The sequence below is a fragment of the Cibotium barometz genome, chromosome 27 (genome assembly GCF_041138505.1).
Source record: "Cibotium barometz isolate CiBa-2024 chromosome 27, ASM4113850v1, whole genome shotgun sequence".
NCBI classification, from domain to species: domain Eukaryota; kingdom Viridiplantae; phylum Streptophyta; class Polypodiopsida; order Cyatheales; family Cibotiaceae; genus Cibotium; species Cibotium barometz.
Window position 1 is genome coordinate 6,192,961 of NC_141072.1, and position 12,954 is coordinate 6,205,914.

The following is a 12,954-nucleotide window of genomic DNA, read 5'->3' on the forward strand; positions in this document are numbered from 1 at the left end:
GGGTGTCAATTGATCAATTGGGCTCAATTGATATCAATTGACATCCACTTGGACTCAATTGACATCAATTGGGTGCCAATTGAGTCTAATTGACACCCAAGTGATATCAATTGCATCGAATTGGGCTCAATTGACATCAATTCACACCTAATTGATATCAATTGAGCCCAATTGATATTAATTGAGTCTAATTCACACCCAATTGAGTCCAATTGCATCTAATTGGACTCGATTGACATCAATAAACACCCAATTGATGTCAATTAAACTCAATTAATATTAATAAACATCCAATTGATATCAATTGACTCCAATTGGGTTTAATTGACACCCAATTGATGTCAATTAAGTCCAAATAGATACAATTAGGCTCAATTGACACCTAACTGATGTCAATTGAGTCCAATTGGATTCAATTGAGTCCAATTGGGTTAAATTGGATGCAATTAGGCTTAATTGATGTCAATTGAATTAAATTGGATGCAATTTGCCCAATTGATGTCAATTGAGTTCAATTGGATGCAATTAGGCTCAATTGACACCTAATTGATGTCAATTGAGTTCAATTCATACCCAATTATTGTTAATTATGTCCAATTGAGCTCAATTAACACCCAATTGATGTCAATTGCATCAATTGGGCTCAATTAACATCAGTTAACACCCTTTTGAGTCCAATTGATGTCAATTGAGTCCAATTGGGTGTCAATTGATATCAATTGAGCCCAATTGATCAATTAATATCTAATTAGACTTAATTGATGTCAATTGGACTCAATTCATTCAATTTAGCATCAATTATAATCAATTGACACCCAATTGATATTAATTGACATCAATTAGGTGTTAATTGATGTCAATTGAGCCCATGTGACATCAATTGTGTGTTAATTGAATCCAATTGATGTCAATTGAGCCCAATTGACATCAATTGTGTGTCAATTGATACACAATTAGCTTCAATTGGGCTCAATTGATATCAATTGACACCCAATTGATGTCAATTAGGCTCCATTGACACCCAATTAGACTCAATTTGGCTCAATTGACATCAATTGACACCCAATTAGACTCAATTTGGCTTAATTAAGTCTAATTGGACTCAATTAAACTTAATTTGGCTCAATTGATATCAATTGACACCCAATTATACTCAATTTGACTCAATTGACATCCAATTAGACTCAATTTTACTCAATTGACATCAATTGACACCCAATTGATGTGAATTGAGCTCAATTGCATCGAATTAGGCTCAATTGACATCAATTGACACCCAATTAATATCAATTGAGAGCAATTGATGTGAATTGATGTCAATTGAGCTCAATTACATGGAATTAGGTTTAACTGACACCCAATTAATCAATTGAGTGCAATTGAGCCCAATTCAGCTCAGTTGTAATCAATTGACACCCAATTGATGTCAGTTGCATCCAATTTGGCTCAATTGAAACCCAACTGATGTCAATTGAGTCCAATTGATGTTAATTGGCACCCAATTGATGTCAATAAGGTTCAATTGATGTTAATTGACTCCCAATTGATGTCATTTACGTCCAATTGAGCTCAATTGACACCCAAATTATCCAATTGAAGTCAATTAGACTTAATTGACTTCAATTGTGTTAATTGGATATTAATTGATATCAATTAACACCCAATTGATATCAATTAACACCCAATTGAGTCTAATTCGGCTCAATTGACACTCAATTTACATCCAATTAGGCGTGAATTGAGCTCAATTGTATCATATTAGGCTCAATTGACATCAATTGACACACAATCGATCACACAATTGAGTGCAATTGAGCCCAATTGATATCAATTATGATCAATTGACACCCGATTGATGTTAATTGCATCCTATTGGGCTCAATTGAGCACAATAGGATGCAATTAACACCCAATTGAGTGTCAATTGAGTGCAATTGAGCCCAATTGAGCTCAATTGATATCAATTGACACCCAATTGATGTCAACTGAGCTCAATTGAGCTTAATTGATATCAATTGACACCCAATTGATGTCAACTGAGCTCAATTGAGCTTCATTGACATTAATTGTAATAAATTAACATCCAATTGAAGTCAATTGGGCTTAATTAATATCAATTAACATCTAATTATTATTAATTGAGTCCAATTCGACTCAATTGATACTTAGTTTGCACCCAATTTATGCAAATTGGGTGTAAATTGGGCTCAATTGCGTCGAATTAGGCACAATTGACATCAATTGACACCCAATTAATATCAATTGAGTGTAAATCAAGTGTAATTGAGTCCAATTGGGCTCAATTGAGTGCAATGATGTCATGGACAATTGAGTCAATTGATGTAAGTATAGTTAGATTTAATTGGTGTGTCAATTGAACTTAAGGCCAGCAAATCATACAAAACTTTTTTTGTGCCAAGAATTTTGAACTTTTGACATCATAAACGAGTCCAGAAGGCCCAAAAATGGTAAGAATGACTGTGAACATGATTTTTTTATTTTTTTTTATTTTTTTATTTTTTTATTTTTATTATTTTTTTAATTTGTCCGCCGGGAAAATGGGTTTTCCCGGCGGGCCCTCCGGGAAATGCCATTTCCCCGGCGGGATTACTGGCAGAGAAGGTTTTTGCAGGTCATAAAAAATGCCCGTGAATATACATTGTGATCACAAGAATTTTTATGTTAACAACAGGTTTTGTTAACGTGATCACGAAATTGTGAAGACGTTAATGAAATCCCTGCATGCGATGTAAGTACCAAATCTTTCGAAAACGAAGGATTTGCAACCAGCATGTTCATGATGCTGGCATATTTCCAATGGAGCGCTTGCAAAATTTACGGTTTCAATCGTACAACCAAGCAAGTGTGCACCCGCATCTTGATAACATTGCGCCTGTGAATTCTCGTCCCCAACAAAGGATGAGGATATCGCAGGAGGGAGTGACAGATAGAGCTCAATTAACAGCACCCGAGGGAATGGAAGAAGGTCAGGAAATGGAAGAAGGTCCAATGGAAGAAATGTTGGATGCCTTCATCGAGCAACAAGAAGCTCTCTTCGAGGAGCATGAACATGAAGATCATCAACCACGACATTCTCAACGGTCAAATTATGAACCAGAGGAAGAGGCCATGCGTAAACTTGCACGCCTTCCATTATACAATGGTGCCAACATATCTGTATTGCGTGCATCTCTTACGATGCTAAATTTGCAGTCAATTTTTGGATGGTCTAATACAAGTGTCACTGAACTATTCAAGTAAGGACTTTTTTTGGAGATTACACCTACTGTTGAAATGATAAATTATCAACTTGTATTTGAGAAAATCTTAATAGTAACGATCAGATATTGCCATACTTGCAGGCTTCTGAAAGACCAGATATTGCCCCCTGGCAACAAGATGCCTCCATCTCGTGCAGATGCGAAGAAGTTATTGAAATCCATAGGCATGGATTACAATAATATTCATGCTTGTCATAATGATTGTTGCCTCTTCCGCCATGAATATGAGCATTTGCAAGAATGTCCCCATTGTGGCTCTAACAGATATAGAGAAGATGTTCAGGGGGAAGCTGTCCCGGTAAAGGTTCTCAGGCACTTTCCAATCATCCCAAGAATAAAAAGCATGTTCAGGTGCAAATCTATAGCAAGCTTGATGACATGGCATGCCACAACTCGATCCACAGATGAAGTGATGTGTGTGCCTGCTGACTCACCCGCATGGAGACACATTGAAGAGAAATGGCCGGCTTTTAAGGAAGAACCTCGAAACCTCCGTCTTGGCCTAGCAATGGATGGTGTAAACCCTTTTGGTTTAAGGAGCTCTTCATGGAGCACATGGCTTGTTTGCCTTGTGAATTATAATCTTCTGCCATGGTTAGCAATAAAGAAAGGTCATTTGTTGCTCTCATTAATAGTTCCAGGAAAGTACAAGGTGAAGAACATGGATGTATATTTGGCACCACTTATTGATGAGTTACGCACCTTGTGGAACGGAATTGAAGTGAAGGACATGTCAAAGCAGCAGAGTGGCCAAAGACTTACAACTGTGTAAGGTATTCTCATGTGGACAATGCATGATTGGCCTGGCTATGGAGAATGCTCAGGTTTGTCTACATCGGGTTACAATGCATGTCCTGTATGTGGTCCTCGACTTGATTCAAGATACTCAAAAGCATTACGAAAGAATGTCTACCAAGGACATGTTAGGTATCTTCCAGAAAATCATGAATTGCGGGATGGTAATCTAGGAAGACCTCCTCCAAGTGCATTGAAGGCAAGCGATTGGAAGATCAAATGGGAGGAATGTGGCAACTTGGCATGTCCTGGGATGAAGAGGCTCTCTATCTCTCACCAACTCCCCTATTGGGGTGATCTCCTTATAAACCATTTGCTTGACCCGATGCATATTTTCAAGAATGTAGCTGACATTTTGTGGAAGACCATGACAGGAAAAAAGGAGACTAAAGGCCAAAGGGATGACTTGGAAGAGATTGGTTGCATGCAAGAGTTGTGGGCTCGCACTAGACCCAATGGAAAGGTACTACTTCCAAGAGCCCCATGGGTTTTTAGCAAGATGGAGGAACAACAAGTCAAGAGGACAATTTCAGAGTTTCGGACTCCTACAGGTTGTATGCATTGCTTGAAAAGTGCATTTACAAAGGATGATGATCTTAGTGGCCTCAAGAGTCATGATTGGCACAAGTTTCTACAATTTGTGCTACCCATAGCAATAAAAGATTGCCTCACTGAAGACATTAGAGCTACTATCTATAAGATTGGCACATTGGTGCGCTGGATTTCTTCAAAAGAGATAAAGAGAGACACTTTGGAGACAGCGCGTTTAAACTCCATAGAGGCAGTCTGCATGGTAGAGAAGTTTTTCCCTACAAGTTTATTAACAATCCAGATGCATCTGCTAGTTCATGTTGTAGATGAGGTTGCAGTTGCTGGAATAGTCCATTCAAGATGGATGTTCTTTTTGGAGAGGTTTATGAAGACATTAAAGGGATTTGTTCGCCAAATGGCTCGCCCAGAAGGTAGTATGTCAGAAGGGGGGCTGATACAAGAGTCCCTTGTTTACATCACTGAATATTTAAGTTCCTCAAATCCAGAGATACCTCGACTATGGTGATCTCAAGAGTCTAACAGGCGAGTCATTGGTGAGGAACCTCAAGGCCAAGGCATTAAGAGAAAGATGGATAACAATTTGAGGGAAAAAATCAACAAATTTTGCATCTTGAACTCTCATGTAATGGAGAAGTGGATTGAGACATATGAAGCTCTCAAGCGACAGCGAGTACAAGATCGTTTAAGTTTCGGAAGGAATCGCACTACAAGAAATCTCCCATATCCAGAAGGTATGCAAGATCTTCCGGACTTTCCCACAGGTAGATGGCTAGAAGCTACAATTTTAGAAGCCAAACGTGCTGGTTTAACTATAACAGAGGAGGAGGAGGAGCTTACAAAAGGATGCGATTGGCATGTAAGTGTTTAAGTTCTACATGTCTCTCTTTTTTTTCTCTACATGTCTCAGTGTTTGATTCTCCATCAACAATCTTTTTGTGCTATTTGTAGTATCACAAATATGGGGCGTTTTGGTCACATGGACGTCATTTTCGAGTAGAACGAATAGACCAAAGAAGAGCAACCTTTGATTGTGGTGTCACAGCACAGTTTGTTCAAGAAAGTCGTGCAAGTGCAAGTGATGATAACACAATTACTGGAATGCTTGATTACTTTGGAACCATTCAAGATATATTAAAGGTTGGCTTCAGAAGTTTTGAGTTGTTTATCTTTGATGTGAAGTGGTTCAAGGTAATCATGAATGGGCCACATGCAACTGTACGTAGAGACAAGAGTGGCCTCATCCAAGTGGACTCCACAAAGGTATGGACCGATCAGCAAGATACTTTTGTGCGCCCAGAGCATTGTGAGCAGGTTGTCTTTAAAGCGGATCCAAAAGATCCATGCTGGCTGTTTGTGGTTCAAGTCGCCCCCCGCAGTAAGCAAATTTTTGAAGAATTTGAGCTACAACAAGGTGATGTGGATGCACAGGGTAATGGAGAGCAGCAAGAACAAGCCGATATCAATAATGAAGAGGAGCAAGCAATTGAAGAGGAGCAACTAGAGCAAGATCCAAATGAAGAGGTGCAAACCAAGGAAGCTGAAAAACATGTTGAGGAAGAAGACATAGATGATGAAGACATCCTTCATCAAGGGACTTTTAATGATGAGGATGCTGAAATGTACATAGACATAGATCTCTTTGGGGCTACTGATCTTAATGAGGATGATAGAATAGATAATGATTTTTAAAATGATGTATCTTAATGATTATGCAAATAGTTATGACATATTTGTAATGGTTTTATGACATTGAAGGTCCTTTCATTGTTTACCATTGTTAATGTTTACCATCATAATCACTACTGTAGGAGCAAGTTGATATAGTTTTACCAATGTTGTTTATCATTGTTAATGTTTTTCATATGGTTCTTTCATTGTTTACCGTGTAATTTTCATTTCGCACAAGTTTGTCATATGGTTTTTTGTCCAACAGGCCATGGGTGACTCACCGCCCTACGACTACAGTCCAGATTTCTCATTTAATCCTACACCGCAGGGCATGAGTCCCCAGCAGTTATATGGTTTTCTTTCGTCCATGACTCCAGAGCAGAGAGCCATGGCTCAGAGTTATTGGGGTTCTGGAGCAGGGACATCTGCCTCACCATCTGGCTTCCCGACGCCAGTTCCCACACCCGTGTGTACGACAGCAGCTCCCACACCTCATACCACACAGCCTTCCACTCCTCTTACAGCTCGATCTACCACCTCTTCACATAGACGGCGCTCACGTAGTAGGTCTTCAGGGGGAGGTTGTTGTGGTGGTAGTGCCACAGATGCTGTGACACCACCACCACGTGAGCATCGTCCTTCGCTCTCATCTGTTGATAGCACACCCATAGGGTCACCTTCCACTCCCTGGCGTGCACATGACCATGACAACAGCAAGATTTACACAATTAGGGATGGGGCACCAATAATGGATAGTGCAGGGAAGGCAATGAAGACACGCATTCGACAATTGTGCACTATACAGTTTCACGACTCTGTCATGACTAAATGGAATTAGCAAGATAAGGGGAAGAAAAATTATATAAATACAAAGATAAAGCAAGAGTTTCAGCCATTTGACCCTATGAATGTCGTCTCTAATGAGTGGATACAGTATACAGCTCGCATTTTGATGGGGCATCGTAGGTCAGAGGCGAGGGACGCATTTAGAGAGGGAAAAGAGAAACCTGTTTGGCTAGATGACAGGGAGTGGGCAGCCATTGCTCAGGAGCTCACCGAGACACCAGAGAGGTTTCAACAACAAAGAGAGGCGGCAAGGGCAAGACCCCAAACAGTAGGGGCTTCTCATCTTGGGAGTGGTGGTTACGAAACCATGCGCCATGAATTCGTAAGTATTTGTAGCAATTTTATTTATGTAAATGTATGTATGTGGGCTAAATGCTGATTTCTAAAAGTTATAATTGTTAATCGTTTGTGCAGGAGTTGGCCATGAATCGCCCACCAAGTAGGCGAGAGGAGAAGTACGCTCACAAACATGGCCTTGTGGCCTTGTTTGAGATGCTTGAAGAAGAAGGAGAGACCGTCAATTGGGAGGCATTACCATGATGTAAGATGACCTTCAAACTAATGAAATATGATCAAAACATTCTTGAGTATTAATGTTTAATTTAATTTCTTGTTTGTCGATCAGGAAAATAAAAAAACGAGCACGGTTGTTTTTGTGCTCTATTTTAGACAGAATGGTGCTGTCTGTTTACTGTTGTTGATCCTGCTCATTGCAGGCAGCCAGGCAACAGCCAGGTAGCACTATTCTGCCCAAAATTTTTTTTTTGCTACAGCGTCGATATATTCCCCGGTGCTGGCCTCGGTATATTCATTGGTATATGTCTCGGTATTTACGTCGGTATAAACCCCGGTATACACCCCGGTATACACCCCGGTCTATGCACCGGTATAGACGCCGGTTTAGCCGTCGGTATTACCCCCGGTGAGCGTCGGTATAGACAATGGTATAGGCGCCGGTATTGTTACCCGACGCTTATACCGACGTTGTGGTTCCGGTGCTTATACCGGCATTTATACCGATGACGGGGCTTTTTTAGACCCCGTTAAATGATGCCGGTATAAGCGCCGGTATTAGGCTAACATGTAGTAGTGTAGCTAGCACTAGAAGAAGGCTGGATGAGATTAGGTATACAATGGCTGTGAGAGATTTTTCAACTCCCACACTAGCTAACTAGCTAGCAATAGAAGAAGGCTAGATGAGATCAGGTATACAAGGCACCACCTCCAAACACCAAACAAAACACACAAAAATTGAAGGCCTTGGCTTGTCTCTCTCCAGCTCAGTGGGCTTTGCTTAAATGTAGCTCTCGACACCTGACCCTATCAGCTCTAGATTCAGACTCTTTTTTGATTCAGCCACCTCCTAAACTCGTTTGCTCCTCTTGGTGACTCTGACAACTTCTATTTTGAATATTGTTTTGATCAAGACCACTCCTAAACCCTTTTAGATCCTTCTCCTAATTTAGACTCATCCCTCTTTTGATGTTTTCAGATTTTTAACACTCTTTGCTCATAACAGTTCTGATTCAGTCTCAATAGATATAGTTTATATTGGTTAAGTCAACTTGGGTCTAGGCAACACTGGTCCAAATGCCTTCTACTTCAACTCTTATCCTATCAGCTCCATTATTTGACTCCCTCTTCCAGTCATTATAATTGATTCAGTCAGTTCTCACCATGTCAACTTGACTCCTTTACTTCCTCTAGGCGGCTATTGTTTAGAAAGCACTGGTCTAGTGAGCACTATATCCTATAACTTTCCTTTTTAGTCAGCGTTGTTTTTGTCAACATTGATTCACAGTCGATAACTGTTCCTAAAAGTTTAGTCTTGACTAGCTCACATCCCAACTCTATTTGACTCAAACAGACTCAAATCTAACAACTCTTGACCTAACTAGCCTCTAATTTGTCATCTCCTAACATGACTCTTCTTCCTTTAGTCTATTTTGATTCAGATAGTATTGAGCCTGACTCTTTCTCCTTTAGTCAACACTCAACCTATTAGAACTAGACTTGCCTTTTCTTCCTTTAGTCAGCACTAAACTTGTCACAGCACTGTATTTGTCAACACTGCTTTAGTCTACATTGGTTTTGGTAGCCCCTGCACGTTTGATTCTTCTTCCTTCAATCATCACTGAATGTGGCAGTGTATCTGTCAACACCTCTTTAGTCTGCACTGATTCTAGTAGCTCATGTGTGTGACTCTTCCTCCTTAAGTCAGCACTAGACTTACCTCTTCTTCCTTCAATCAATAGTGATCTTGTCAGTAGCACTGAACTAGTCAGCGCAGCAGTGATCCTTGAGTCAGCACTGATCCTAACAGCATTGAAGTAGCTAGCATGAACTTTGACAGTTCTTGTGCCCTGATTTTTCCTCCTTCCGTCAGAACTCATTCACTCGGCTGCTTTGCACCTCTCTCTTCCTCGCACTGAACTTGCCAGCATTGAACTTGCCTTTTCTTCCTTGAGTTAGCATTGAAATTGTTAGCACTAAATTAATTCAACACCTATTCTACTCAGCCTAACTTTGGCTAGTTATACTTTAGAAAACTTTTAAGGGACTTACATCTGACAGTTATGACCCACATAATTTTGATTCTAACACTTCTTCTACTCTTAACCAATCAACCTTGATTCAAACAACACTCATCTTTACTCATCCTATTTCATTCAGTTCTGATTCAGTTAGCAGTGAGACTGTGATGATTCTTACTTCAAATAACTTTATTCCTCCACACAACTCTCTAATCAGAGTTGGTGCAACATCTCGCATAAAGAAAACTAAAAAAAAACACAAGCAATTGGGTCGGGGTGCCATAAGGTTCCTACATCTCTTCCTTTGCAAATTGAGTTTTTAAATCTACTTCAACTAATTGGGATCCTGTTCAACCTACCTATCTAAACTATTAAACCATTCCATAGCCACTTTCCTTAGTCCTAAGACCAAGGTAGTCCTCCTATGTTCTAGTGCATCTTTGTTGCTCATAATACATGAAGTAGTCACTATTTCTAAAAATGTATGAGCATCTTCCCTTCCTCACCAAAGAACAAAGAAATCCCTAAATAGGTAGGCATATATCTATGCTCCATAGTATCCGCTTCTTCACACAAGTTATACTTGATTTAAAGCTTTACTTAGTGAGGGAACCAGTCTATGAGAGCTTTTTAACCTCCCACATTAGTTATAACTAGCTAGCACTGGAAGAAGGCTAGATGAGAGAAAAAAACACACAAAAACTGAAGGTCTTGGCTTGCCTCTCTCTAGCTCAGTGGACTTTGCTTAAATGTAGCTATAGACACCTGACCTTGATAGCTCTGGATTTGGACCTTTTTTTGATTGAGTGAGCTCCTAAACTCTTCTTCTCCTCTTCTTGACTTCGACAACTTCTATTCTAAATATCTTTTCTATTCAGATTACCTTTCTCCTAATTTTGACTGATCCCTTTTCAGATGTTTTCAAATTTTTAACACTCTTTACTCTTAACAATTTTCATTCAATGAGTAGGTGTAGCTTATATTGGGTCATTCAATTGAGGTTTAGATAGGACTGGTCCAAATGCCTTTTACTTCAACTCTCATCCTCTTAGCTCCATTCCTTCACTCCCTCTTCCAGTTAGCTTCCAGTTAGCATTGATTCGGTCAGTTCTCACCCTGTTAGCTTGGCTCGTTTGCTTCGTCTAGTTGGTTATGATTCAGATACCACTGGTCTAGTCAGCTCTATATCCAATCACTTTCCTTTTCAATGAGGTTTGTTTCTATCAACACTGATTCAGAGTTGGCTTTAATCAGTACTAGACTTGCCTTTTCTTCCTTCAGTCTGCACTAAATGTGTCAACATTTCTTTAATATACACTAATTTTTTCAACATTGCTTCAGTTTGCATTAATTATGGCAGCTCCTATATCTGATTCTTCCTCCTTCAGTCTGTACTGATTCTGTCAACATTGCTTCAATCTGCATTGATTTTGTCAGCTCCTCTGTCCGACTCTTCCTCCTTCAATCAGCACTGAACTTGTCAGCACTAAACTTGCCTCTTCTTCGTTTACTCACAACATTGATCCTCTTAGCGGTGAACTAGTCAGCATTGACTCTGACAGTTCCTATGCCTGACTTTTCCTCCTTCAGTCAGCACTCATTCAATTGGCTCTGCACCTATCTTGTCCTCCTTTAGCTAGCACTAGACTTGCCTTTTCTTCCTTAGTCACAACACTGAACTTGTCAAGACTTACTTAATTCAACACCTACTCTAATCAGCCTAACTTTGACTAGTTCTCAGGGGGTGTACTATTAAAAAACCCTATGTATCATGTGCGTTCAAGGGGTATTTAAAAAACCCTTTATCTATGAATTTTTCATGAATAAAATAACCCATTTTCTTTACGGACTTACTAATTTTTTTCAAAATCGATTAAAAAAACCCTTTCTGTAAATGTATTTATGTAAATTTACCTTAAAATTCTGAATTAAAAAACTCCTTCATTTGAACTCATGTGGTGCACCCCCCAAGGGACGTGCTGTTGCTAATAGTTTTGACATGGATATCCTTGATTCTAACACTTCTCCCGATTCTAACCAATCAACCCTGATTCAGTCATCACTCCTCTTCACTCATCCTATTCAGTCAGCTTCGATTCAGTTATCATTGACCCTGGCACTTCTCACTGCAAACTCCCTGATCTAGATACTCTTGATTTTAATGCTTTCCTACTCCGACAGGCTACAAGATTTACTCTCTCTAGACTCCCTTCTCACACTGAATTGCTCTAATTTATCCTTCAAGTAAAATCTCTCATAAAGAAAACAAAAAAAAAAACACAGGCAATTAGGTCCACCTTGACCCAAAAGCTCCTACCTTACAAAAACTCAATGACCAACAAAAACCCTCGGGGGGGTCACTCGTATAAATCTGTAAGTATCACGTGGGTTCAACAGAAGGACATTTTAAATATTTAAAACTTACAGAAATATATTTACAGAGGGGATTTATTTATTGTATTTTAAAAAAAATTTACAGATTTGAATAGAAAAGGATACATTATATTCACTAAAAAATTCACAGATAAGGGACTTTTTAAATAGGCCTTGAACGCACGTGATATAGAGGATTTACATATAGTGACCCCCCCCGAGCAAAAACCTGACATTCTTAATAACCCAAAATCAAGATCTGGTACGAATCGGATAGACTCTTAGAGAAGGTAAATAAACATGAGGCACTCCACACTCATCGATTTGTAAGCAGATTTAAATTGAACAAGGTTTAACAAACCTTAACAAAAAGGAATTCTTCTTATTGTATTGATTACATAGATATTGTATTCCAAACAAACCCACATGGTGAAAATAAAGGGAGTCGCTCAACATACACGCTTAAATGTATTACAAGCAAAACTTACAGCATTTCTCTCTGCTCGCTAGCTTCACTCTTTTCAGTTCTAATCTTGTATCCTCTCTTCTCCTCTTCTCTTAGGACTCCTAGCTAGAAAGACATTTCCAAAAAAAAAAAAGCAATCTGCGACTCTTTTCCACCTTCCTTTCTTCAAAGGACTTGCCATCCGATATCTTTGATTACACTGCCTTCTCTTCTTCTTTCAATGTCTTTGTTCTTCCACACTTTACTACATCTTTGTGATGAGATATCTTTTAAGTAGGCATGTGGTCTTTCCATATTATTCACCCACTAATCTTGATTGATCGGATTGATTTCATACTATGCCCACTTCCATGGTCGACACTAAAGTTTTAAAACTATATTTAGACTAGCACAAGTATATTGCAACCTCCAAACTAACATGTTTGATCCTACCCTAGAC